We start from the raw sequence: 12,710 nt of genomic DNA on the forward strand, positions 1-12,710 counted from the left end.
CTCGGAAACACCAGCCGAGGTTGTTGGGCTAGGATGCTCAACCCATCAAAGGTGGCTTCCTGAGAGACTTGACCTGTAAATAGTTATTGTGTAAATAGTTAATGTGTTTTAAGCTTGTTAGCTGTACTTTTAAGTAAAGGGGGAGGGATGCGGTAAAGTGAGGTGCCCTGTCCCTTTAAGAGAATGCAAGTGTACTGATCATGTGACAGCACTGACGAATCACTGTACAGCACGGGCAACTGGGAACTGTATGTCTAGTCCTGGAGGTTTCTGAGTGAGCAGGTATGATCTGGCGCTCTGCCCTATGTCTCAATAAACCATCACTGTTTATTCTTACATCAGTCGCTCCCCATTTTTGATTGCAAGCAGCAATTAACGAGAACATAGGAAGGCGTGGATTTAGAGTTTGGTTGGCCAACGAACTCACTTACCCAAGACATAAAAGCAAAGTTGAAGGAGTTTTAGTCTGAAAGCGCATGATGCTGACACTGGATGCCTGAAACAGGAAGTGTCCATTCACCAGTATTAACATCCGTCAACTTGATGTCTATAAAGGAGAGCATTTAACTTCCTTTCCAACATAGACCTTATAAGTATAACCCTCTCATACATGTTTGCTTTTGAATTATATACACAAGATAATTGGTACAGTGGCATACAGCATGAGCTATTGCACCAGCTATTGTATACTTTGCATGCAGGAAATCAAGATTAGAGGAATGCCCTTCTTTAAAAACTATTTATCTCTAATGAGAAACATTAGTACATCAAAAGTAGACCAGGTCAAGCTGTAAAGACAAAAATACTTCTGGAGAGCTCTAGTTTCCTTATTAAGTTTAATATATGTTTCCCAGATTATTGTTCTTAATGATCATCTGACTTCCTGAGCTATGATTTTGTTGTATAGGTTCTCTCAATAAAAGTTGAAATCATATCTGCATCGAGTGATTAACTTTGGCCATATTTAGCACAAGAACTATTTTCTTCTTCTTTGATTCACTTACCTGGAGGATAGCATTGGTGAACATTGCAAAATAATTTTTCCAATATCAGACGGTAAATGTAACCAAAGCTCCCATTGCCACTTGGGTACATATAGGGAAACCCAGTCACCATGACTTCAGTCCATTAATGAATAGAAAACATAGGATGTGCACCATGATTTGTGAACACCCATTTCCAGTTGTCAATGCTTCTACCTGGCAATATTTATCCTCATAGCTAGATGGAAAGATCTGGTACTAACCCAAATAAAAACGTAATTTTTTTGGTTAAGCTGAGAGTGTGAACTTCAGGTCCAGCAGCATTTTCATTGAAAACTAAATGTTAAAAATGCTAAACACAGCTGGACTGAACTAGAAGACAATTTGATGTCTGAACTGTGAACTGTAAATATCATTTGAATGACAAGTCCTGAAATTTCTTAGGCCCCAAAATAAACGTGAGACCAGCAGAACCCCCAAGGAAAACGGCAGAGACCAGGTTCCAGCAATTCCCCACAAATTCCAACAGTCTCACCAATGCCTTGTCAGAGGTTGAAATTCTGTCCATATCTGACATGGCAAATGATGGACATGTGGTCCATTCCCTAAGCTGGGAATCTGAGCCTGTAAGCTCCAGTCAGGACCCACCATCAGCAGCAGTAGTAGTAGTAGTACTGTGGGTGAAATTGTATTAGCCTCATCAAGCGTAAAACGTGAGCCCCATCGGTAGGCACCTCACCAGGCAAGTTGCCTGAATGATCAAAGAGGTAAAACTTCGCACACTGGCCCCCTAGTTAAAGGATCATTGTTGGGTCAAGGGGTTTAAGCTGACCTTTTACTGAGTGCTGGATCATCCAACAGGCATGAGCAAGTTCATGGGGTGTGGGCATCACTGGCTAGGTCAGCATTTCTTGCCCATCCCTAATTGCCCTTGTTCAGAAAGCATTTAAGAGTCAGCCACACTGCTGTGGGTCTGAAGTCACATGTAGGCCGGATCAGGTAAGGACAGCAGATTTCCTTCCCTAAAGGACATTCGTGAACCAGATGGGTTTTTACAACAATCACCAGGCTTTTAATTCCAGGTTTTTATTGAATTCACTATCTGCCGTGGTAGGATTTGAACCCAGGTCCCCAGAGAATTATCCTGGGTCTCTGGGATACTAGCCCAGTGACAATACCACTATGCCACCTCCTTCTACCCAATTAATGCTAATGTGGTGTCCTCCCACTGACTCCACAAGCACCATGGGGGTCAGCATTGTTGAGCACCATGAGGCTGAATTTTAGTGTAAGCACAGATATCAATACTGTTATGGAGGGGATTTAATTTAAACAGTCCTGATTTCTCCTCTCACCGCCCATCCGTAAACAGATTTCCCCTTTTATAAGTGGTGTTGTATTTCCCAACCCCTCAATTTTGGTGTGATCCAACTTAATTAATAGCACCACAGAAAACTCAAGATAGGGTAAACTCAGAGAGTTAGTTTATTCGCACACACTCAAAATGCGGGAGGAGGGTTGTTACTACGAAGTCCCCGGTGCATTCATACAATAAAGAGGGATAGAGAAAGAAAAATTTACAGGGCAAAGACCACGGAATGAAGAATTATTGTTTCACTTGAGTCCAGAGTCCAGAATCAAAGTCCAATTCCTTCAGAGATTAGCAGGTGGAAGACTGATGCTGGATAATTCACTTTTCCAGTAGAGGTGACTTCCACAATGTGCTAGGTATGTAGAGATTAATTAGTCTTGTCGGTGATGGGATAGAAGGTCAGAAGTTCCAGCAGAAATTATGTAGATGGCAGCCAGGCATTCCCCTGGACCACGCCCTTGTTCTGAGCAGCTGCTTGCTAGATGGAGGATGGCACACAGATTGGCAGTACAGCACTGGTTCTCCCACCTATTTTTTTTTTGTGGGGGGGGCGGGGGGGTCATGTGACTCCCACCTCTCCACTTTGGATTTGACGAAGGATGAATATTCCTTTGTCTGGATTCTTCAGACTGTTAATGTTTCACCCATTAAGAATTGGAAAGGAAGTTGCAGGGTCCTTTGTCCTAGCAAGATTCTGTTGGCCAGGCCTGGATTAAGAAATGTAGATGGCCTTTATATAATTCCCTTTGAATTTGGTTTCTGCCGCTCACAGGGTCAATAGAGTCTCTTCAGAGATAAAAAGCTTCTCTGATACTGCCAGAAGGTATCCTTTTGTTTGAAAGTCACAGCCAGTCATGGCTTCAGTCATTTTAAAATATTTGCCCAGTTTTTAAAATTTTAGGAAGTAGCCATGATAATATATATATATTATAAAAATATAGTGTATTTTAACTATACCCTGTCAGGTATTGGAGTTCTACTTCACAATTCTATCCCACAGAGAGTGCTGCAAAATGTGTTCTACTTAACAATCCTAGTAATATGTCCCAGACTTTCTACATTTTATAGCTTACAGGGAATGAATTACATCTCTGCCTGAACTTTGTAGGTCATATTAAATGACAGTGGCCTGTAGCTGCAGCAGTTAGAGTCACAGTATCCTATCAACTGCGAAGTTAAAACTTCATTTGAATTTGTAAGTACATTAAAAGCAGATGATATTGATTATGACTGAATCATGATAAATATTTAACTGTTTTGCAAGGTAATTTATGATTGGATTAGAAGCTCTTTAAACTGCAGATATAAATAGCCAATAGGTAGCCTGATAAAACAGACTATTTCATTGTTTAATCAACAATGAATACTTAAGACAAACAAAAGAAGACATTCACCAAAAACCTATTTTTTTACCTTTGGTATCTCAATCTAAGTCACGTAGCTAGTTCTATCTCCGGCTATATTTGATGTACTGAGGGAATATGTGTTAGAATTTTTAGCTGCTTGGATCAACACTACACGATGGAGGAACAGAACTTCTGTGAAGTGGCAATCTCAGTCAGATTGCTGCTCTGCTCTTTTTTACTTAACCAGGTCTGGAGCTGCACATTTCTCTCTCCAGCCCTCACCCATTAACACCCGCCACACACTCCTGATACCCTATCCATGCCAACCATGCCACCTCAAGCCCTGTTGTTACGCTCCCAGCTGATGTTAATGCTGGTTAAGTCAGATCCCAGAGTGAAATCTGGCTTGAAAGATCCAAACCTTTTTTTTAAGAAACCATGAAGGAGCATGCATACCAGACTAGCTCCTGGTCTAAAGAGCTAAGGAAGCCAACTGCACATGTGTGCAGGACAAGAAAAGCCATTAAGTGCGCATGTTTTTTTTATTCGTTTATGGAATGTGGGTGTCATTGGCTAGGCCAGCATTTATTGTCCATCCCTAATTGCCCTTGTCCATAAGGCATTTAAGAGTCAACCACATTGCTGTGGGTCTGGAGTCACATGTAGGCCAGGCCAGGTAAGGACGACAGATTTCCTTCCCTAAAGGGCATTAGTGAACCAGATGGGTTTTTACGACAATCAGCAACGGTTTCACAGTCATCATCAGACTTTTAGTTCCAGATTTTTATTGAATTCCAATCTCACCATCTGCTGCGGTGGGATTCAGAGCATTATCCTGGGTCTCTGGAATTGTCCAGTGACAACACCACTATGCCACCGCCTCCCCGGCCATTCTCTGGCCAGCACAGGTCCCCAGATCCTGATGGACTTCATCCTGGAATCAGGTTGCTGAGATAGTAGATGCATTGGTTTTAATTTACCATAATTCCCTACATTCTGGAAAGGTCTCATCAGATCTGAAAATAGGGAACGAGACTCTTCTCTTCAAGAAAGCAGGGAGACAGAAAGCTTGAAACTACAGGCCAGTTAGCTTAAAATCTATCGTAAGGAAATTGCTGGAGTCTATTATTAAGGAGGTTATAGCAGGGCACTTAGAAAATCTCAATGTAATTGGATAGAGTCAACATGGTTTTGTGAAAGGGAAATCATGTTTGACTAATTTATTGGAGTTCTTTGAGCAAGTAACAATCAAGATAGATAAAGGGGAACCTGTGGATTTGCTATACTTAGATTTCCAGAAGGCATTTGACAAGGTGCTACATCAAAAGTTACTACGTAATATAAGAGCTCATGGTGTAGGAGGTAACATTTTAGTATGGATAGAAGATTGGCTAGCTAACAGGAAACAGAGAGTAGGGCTAAATGGGTCGTTTTCAGGTTGACAAGATATGATGAGTGGAGTGCCACAGGGATCAGTGCTGGGGCCCCGACTATTTACAATTTATATCAATGGCTTAGACGAAGAGACCAGATGTGTGGTTACTAAATTTGCTGATGACACAAAGATAAATAGGAAACTAAGTTGCAAAGGGGACATAAGGAGACTGCAAGGGGACATAGATAGGTTAACTGAGAGGGAGAGAATCTGGCAGATGGAGTATAATGTGGGAAAATGTGAATTGTCCACTTTGGCAGGAAGAATAGAAAAGCAGTACACCATTTAAATGGAGACAGATTGCAGAGCTCAGTGGGGCAGAGGGATCTGGGTGTCCTGATACATAAATCACAAAAAGTTAGCATGCAAGTACATGCAGGTAAAGGAAGGCCAATTGAATCTTGTCATTTATTGTCGTTTATTGCAAAGGGAACAGAATATAAAAGTAGGAATGTTTTGCTACAATTCTGCAGGGCATTTGTGAGACCACATCTGGAGTACTATGTACAATTTTGGTCTCTTTATTTAAGAAAAGATATAAATGTGTTAGAAGCAGTTCAGAGAAGGTTCACTTGACTGATACCTGTGATTGCGGGGTTATCTTATGAGGAAAGGTTGGATAGGCTGGGCCTGTATCCATTGGCATTTAGAAGAATGAGAGGTGACCTTATTGAGCCATATAAAATCCTGAGGAGACTTGACAGGGTGGATGCTGAAAGGATGTTTCCCCTTGTGGGAGAGACTAGAACTAGGGAACACAGTTGAAAATTAAGGGGTCTCCTTCTTTAAGATGGAGATGAGAAAAAAAAATTCTCTCAGAGGGTTGCGAGTTTTTGAAACTCTCTTCCCAGTGGGGACAGGGTCATGGAATGTTTTTAAGGCAGAGGTAGATTGATTCTTGACTAACAAAGGAGTCAAAGATTATAAGGCAGGCAGGATGTGGAGTTGAGGCTACAATCAGATTAGCCATGATCATATTGAATGGCAGAGCAGGCTCAAGGGGCAGAATAGCCTACACCTGCTCCTAATTCATACATTCACACGACCTCCCCAAAGGTGTCTCTTTGGACCGTGTCCAAAGTGTATCGTACCTCTTTCCAAAGAGATGCACTAAAGTTCAGACCTGCTCATACCAGGTCAACTCTGCACACTTGAATGGAAGTAGCTGCTGATTTAAATGGCCAGTTGCCTCTGTGAAATGTGTATGCACAAAACATGAACCACCCCCATTCCAGCATCCGCAAAATGGCAAGTGTCATGGGAAGTTACTCATCTCAGAATTCCCAGCCTCTGACCTGCTCTTGTAGCCACAGTATTTATATGGCGAGTCCACTTCAGTCTCTGGTCAATGGTAACCCCCATAATGTTGATAGTGGGGGATTCAGCGATGGTAATGCCATTAAATGTCAAAGGGCGATCATTAGATTCTCTCGTTGGAGATAGTCATTGCCTGCTACTTGTGTGGCACGAATGTTACTTGCCACTTTTCAGCCCAAGCCTGGATTTTGTCCAGATCTTGCTGCATTTGGATATGAACTGCTTCAATATCTGATGAGTCACAAGTGATGCTAAACATTGTGCAATCATCAGCGAACATCCCCACTGCTAACCCTACGATGGAGGGAAGGTCACTGATGAAGCAGCTAAAGGTGGTTGGGCCTAGGACACTACCCTAAGGATCTCCTGCAGTGATGTCCTGGAACTAAGATGATTGACCTCCAACAATCACAACCATCTTCCTCTGTGCTATGACTTCAACCAGTGGAGAAATTTCCCCGATTCCCAATGAAAATGCTGCCTTGATGTCAAGGGAAGTCACTTTCACCTCACTTCTTGAGTTCAGCTCTTTCGTCCATGTTTGAACCAAGTGAAACTGAATACAACAATGATGGTGATAATCATAGTGATAGCTCTGTCAATATTATCCATATAATCAAAATGTTTCACCTGGCCCATGAATGCTGCAATAAAATCCACTTCAGAGTAAACCCATAGTTTATGTTAATCTCTGAAAATAGGAAAATACCATTTGCAGGCAGGCTGAAAAGAGAGAGGGCAGAATTTCCCATGCCTGTTGGCATCAGGCATCATGGTGGGCATGTGCGGACAATATGGCAGGAAGGCCAAAATTGGTTTCACGATGTCGTGAAACCAGTTTGCGATTGTCCGCTCCTCCCATCAATGGTGCCAGACGTCGGGCGCTTCATTTTAATACATCTACATATCATTATAAGCCCTGCTCGGCGGAATCATCCCCCCGTGTTGGATCATCTGGGCACGTTGGCTTGCATGGTTCACAACAGCACTTATAAGGTGTGCACCTGGCGAGCTGCACTTCGAGGGGGACTCTGAGGTGAGTGCAAACTAATGCTGCAAAGCACTCGCAAGGGTCGCCTATTGGAATTCAAGGTTGAGGCGCCGTGCGCTCAAGTGCGGACAGAGGTAAGTCACTTTTTCCAGCCTGGGTGACACGGCCGTGCTGGGGCAAAGGCTGCCCTGCAGTGGGGGTGAGTTATGAGGGCAAGGGCTGCACTGTGGTTGATGGCAGTGCACAAGCACATGTGGGGTGGGGGGTGGGTGAGGGAAGCGGCCACACATTAGCGATACCTTGTTTAAAGTGACCATTCCTCCACAGCTGAGACATTTCAGGCACAGCCACACTGACAAGCTTGGAGTCAGGCCTCTAGCTTATTTGCCCATTCAGCAACGCAAAGGCACAAAAGTGCCACCAAATGCTCCATGGCTTTTCACCCTTTGGGCATACAGTGCAATCTAATGAGTGTTTTAGTGGACTACAGAACAACTGGATGACTGGGCAAGTTGTACAATCTCCTTGTGAAAGCTGGCCATGAAGCAGTCACCTGTGGAGGTGCTCACAGCCCCTTGCAATGACATCCTTCAGGTTTGGATCAGCTAACAGTGCAGCCTTGCAGTGCAGGTTAGGAGAATGCCTGTGCCTGAGCTGAGAGCACAGCATGCAGTCCAGTGGGCAAAGCTGCTCACAATTGGTCAAGTGAAATGGAGCAGAGGCGGATGGGGTTTCGGACAGCCGTGCAGCGCACTAAACTCTGGCCATCCAAGTGGTGGTCTGCACTGTCTGCAATGCATTAAGGGGCCTTCATACTTAACCAAGGGAGGTTCTTAGTACACCCAACGCATCTCTCTCTTTCATCTGCAGGAGTACATCAGGAATATGGAGCCTGGTGACCTAGCTGTATGCCTCATGGCTGGACAGAGGAAGCAGCAGCACCATGCACGCTGCTGAAGAGCCACAGCGAGCTGTCACTGGTCGGCGCCTAGCTAGGCCCAGGGTCTATAGCTGACGCTTGTCATTCCTGCAGCTGATGAAGAACCAGTCTCGTCAAAGACTGCATGTCCAGGGAACTGGTCAGTCACAGCTGCCACCTACTGCAGGATTTGGCACCACAGGGACACGGAGGGCATCCACACCCAGCAGCACTGAAAGTGACCATGGCGCTCAATTTTTATGCCAGTGGGTCCTTTCACAGCTCCACAGGTGACCTCTGTGGGATATTGCAAGCTTCCATGCACAAATGCATCCATGAGATCAGGAAGCCATATTCGCGAAGGCACACAATATTGTACATTTTGGCCGAGATCAGGAAAGCCAGGAAGCAAGAGTGCTGGGACATGCCCAGATCTCAGGTTTCCCACGGGTGCAGGGTACTATCAACTGCACTCTTGTGGCGCTCAAATCTCCATGGCACCAAGCAATCAAATACGTCAACCACAAGGTCTTCCACTTGCTGAATTTTCAGCTGGTGTGTGACCACCACAAAGACATCCTGCAGGTCTGAGCAAGGTTCCCAGGGGTTTTCAGTTGGTCCCGGATCCTCGATGTCTTCCAGGGTCTGCAGAGGCTGCAGGGTTGGACCCTCGGGGTCAAGGGCTACTCGCAGAGGATGTGGCTGATGACACCCATGCAGCAGCCTCAGACTGCAGCAGAGCGAAGGAGGCTCATGCTGCAACTCGCACCTTGGTAGAGCAAATCATCGTAATGTTGAAAATGAGGTTCCGGTGCCTGGACCGGTCTGGGGGAGCCCTGCAATACAGTCCACAGAGGGTGTCACACATCAACACCACCTGCTGCACCCTTTACAACCTGGCACTGCAACAGGGAGAGGAGCTAGCTGAGCAGGAGATGGAGGAAGGCCTCCTCTGATGAGGAGGATGATGGCGATGAGGCCATCTCACTGGCCAGATGAGGCAGGCATGCTCAGGAGGCCCTCATAGTTGCTAGATTCATGGAGGATGATGACGACATGTAGTGAGGATACACCATATATCCTCACATTGCATCTGTGAATGTTTGACTCCAGTCTGATTGATGGCAGTGCACATACCCTCTGTGATAAGGCTCCTGTTATGGAGACGAAGCAGATACCTATAGTCCCTACATTCCAGGAGGATGATGACAATATGCAGCGGGGACATTCCATAGATCCTCACACAGCTTATATGAATATCTGACTCCTGTCTGGCTGAAGGCACCTCGCTGGTGCTCTGTGAACAGGGTCATATCATGGAGAAGTAGCAGGGAAACTTTAACTTCTCTTGGTCCTATGGCTTCCTTCATGAGCTGAACCCTTCAGGACCACACTGTCACCGGACACAGATGATGAGATAGGCAAGGGGGTGGCATGGCTGTACCTCCAAGGTGCTGAGAGTGCACACAGAATGACGGAACTCTGTGCTGCCGGCCCAGGACATGCTGGAAGCAATGATAAGCACCACTGAGGTGCAGGCATGACTGATGTGTCCAGTGACTGTGAAGGTATGCCATCAGTATGCTGGGAAGAGGCCCTGGACTGAGACAGCTGCCTTTATCTTGTGCAGGGGCCAAGGTTTCACATCTGAGTGACACAAACACTGCTCATCAGAACAAGGAACCAAAGGGAAAGAGACATCCTTGGGAGGTTATTTACAATAATGAATGTTAAGTAAAAGTGATTAACATCTGTGCCCAGGCTATACTAAAATTGGAACGATACAGAGAAGATTAGCATGGCCCCTGCGCAAGGATGACACGCAAATTCGTGAAAGAAAAAAAAACAAGGAAGCCCTCCTTGTTTCAACAGGTCCAGGCAGCGGGTGGTTGAGGGGGTTGTCCGACCCAACTGTCTGCCCCTCTTCCGCGGCTATGTTCGCAGCCAGGTGTCTCTGGAGAGGGGGCACATGGTGCCTGCCGGCAGCGTCGAGGCTTCCGTGCTCGGTGGGCATTGCGGAGACTGGGTGCTTTATAGACCTGTTTGATTTAATGTTGGTAAGTTTCCTTTGAATTTTGTCTTTGTTTTTGCAGTTTCCCTTTAAGGTACTGCTTTTAATTTATCCCTGATTTGTTAATTTAGTCTATTTGTTTTGACTCGAAAAGAGTTACATCTTCTTAACCTCCCTGACCCTGCCGCTACGTCTTGGTGCTCTCCCGACATCCACAGCGGAGTTGGAGGCAGCCTGCTAACTGTGATGACCTTGGTGGGCGTCTTCTGGATGTTCGAGACCTGGAGGGCCCCGGCCTGCTTTCGGGGTCCTGCCGTGTGGCAGTGGCACCCTCCCGGCCCTGTGGAGCTGGAGCTGCTAGGGTCACAGGAAGAAAGGATTCGGATGGGCTGAACACTCCCTGAGTAGATGGCCCCAGGGTGTCGAGCTGCTGCTCCTCCTCCCTATGGGTGTCTGAGGGCCCCTGACTGGCTCCTTGGGGAGAAGGGGAAGTTGGAATGAGATCGAGCTGCCCCTCATCCCTCTCGTTTTGACACTGTTGGAGGCCAACAATGGCATCGGCGATGGGGTTCAGCCCACGCAGCAGTGCAGGACCATTGTCCTAGACCAAGGTCTCCATGGCAGCTGCCATCCTACCAGTGATGACCTCAGTGCATTGGCATAATGGCGCGATTGCCTCGAACTGAAGGTGGGTGGACTCCTCCATCGTGCCATGCCATCTGAAGAGTGCAACTGTCATCCCTTCCTGCTGTTCCTGTGATTGTCATTGCAGCTCCAACAACTGATTGAGGACTGAGTTCAGAGGCTCATCATCTGACTCAGACTCAGCAGATTCCTTGTCTCCAGCAGTCCTCCAAGTGCCGGTGAACTTGGGTGTCCCTGCCTCCGCCTGCTGTGGAACGGATTATGTGCTGTGTTCACCAGATGGTGAACCTGAGCCTCTGTACATGTAGGTCCCACCAAGGTGTGTGTCGCTGCACTGGTGGAAGCTGTGGGTGAGTGCTGTGATGGATCTTCAAGGGTGCTGTCCTCAGGTTCGACATCCGAGTTACTGTCGGCTTTGGAGTTGGGGCCAAGTTTGCCTGAGAGTGATGTGGTAGATGTGCCTATGAGAGAAAGCGGAGATTGTTTGTGCATGGCCGCCCGGTACACAGAACAATGAAGTCAGAGTTGAGTTACCAGAGGCACGATCTGGTGCATGATTTTCACTTGGATATTTGGCGCCGACCTCGCCGTCATCGCACGAACGATCCATATCCTCCCGGCCAGCTCTAATGCGCGGTCTTCAAAGGGAGTGTGGACCTTGATGTCCAGCACTGCTCCCTAGGTCGGGGACCTCTCCAAGTGAGCGTGTGCGATCTTGTCCTGCATAAAGACAGATGGAGAGAGTTTGAACAAGGCGCATGCCCAGCCAAATGAAAAGAATGTCAGGCGTGCATATATGTGTGCTGAGTGGAGCCATGGATGGGATGAGGAGGCAAACTCCAGAGGAGATGAGGCCAGGTGGTGATGTGAGGGTGTGTGTGAGAGAGTGAGTGGTTATGTCCCTTGAGCTGGCAGTGAGTGAGATGCCAGTGAATGTGTGATGGGCTTGGGTGTGGGAGTTTAGAGTAATGAGATGGTTGACTTACCCTGGCTGCACTGATGAGATTGTTCATCCTCTATCTGCACTAGATGGCCGACCTCTTGTGGGCAGCATGGCGCTGACCACCGCTGCCACCCCCTCCCAAGCCGGATTGGTGTTGCTGCTGCCCCTCTTGCAGCCAGAGGACATCGGTCCAGGCCTCCCCGGCGACCAAAAGGCGATCCAGGGATGCATCACTGAATTGAGGGGCTGCAGTCTTCTTGCCTTTCGGGGCCATGTCTTCTGTGCAGCAGTCCTGGGCTAGAAGCACTGAGAGGTGTACACGTGGCTGCACTTTAAATACGGCATCCGGTGTGGGGAAGCAGCGAAGTGACAGCATGGCGGGTAAATCTGAGTACGCTCTCCAACGAAACTGCATGTTTCCTAGGAATGCATGGTTAATGAGGTGGGATTGGGACAATACACCATGAAAACCCACCATTGCAACCAGCGGGTAAAACATCCTTCTTCCTGCCTGCTTAGCTCAGAGTTTGAAAGGAGAAGAAAGGACCACAGGACAAATCTTCCTATCCAAAGCCCTAGCCAGAGCAGTACTCAGAGGAAACATATATCAGAGAAAGGGTTACAAAACTAGAGTTCTAATTCTCAAAAAAGTAAGCTCTTTCAAACCCAGATTGCCAACGTCTGCTCTCAATATTCCATTCCATTCCCCAATCAAGCAACAATTTTACCAGAAAAAGTATAATTTATC

The 12,710-nt window shown here is 46.6% G+C and overlaps 1 protein-coding gene and 1 pseudogene across 1 annotated transcript in view; one reads left to right on the top strand and one right to left on the bottom strand.

Moving 5' to 3' along the window:
- Positions 1 to 12,710, bottom strand: part of itga9 (integrin, alpha 9) — a 574,702-nt gene that overhangs the window by 273,077 nt on the left and 288,915 nt on the right. The window lies entirely within an intron of this gene.
- Positions 10,114 to 10,213, top strand: LOC144680134 (U6 spliceosomal RNA; annotated as a pseudogene).

This window comes from Cetorhinus maximus, chromosome 4 (genome assembly GCF_964194155.1).
Source record: "Cetorhinus maximus chromosome 4, sCetMax3.hap1.1, whole genome shotgun sequence".
Taxonomy (NCBI): Eukaryota; Metazoa; Chordata; class Chondrichthyes; order Lamniformes; family Cetorhinidae; genus Cetorhinus; species Cetorhinus maximus.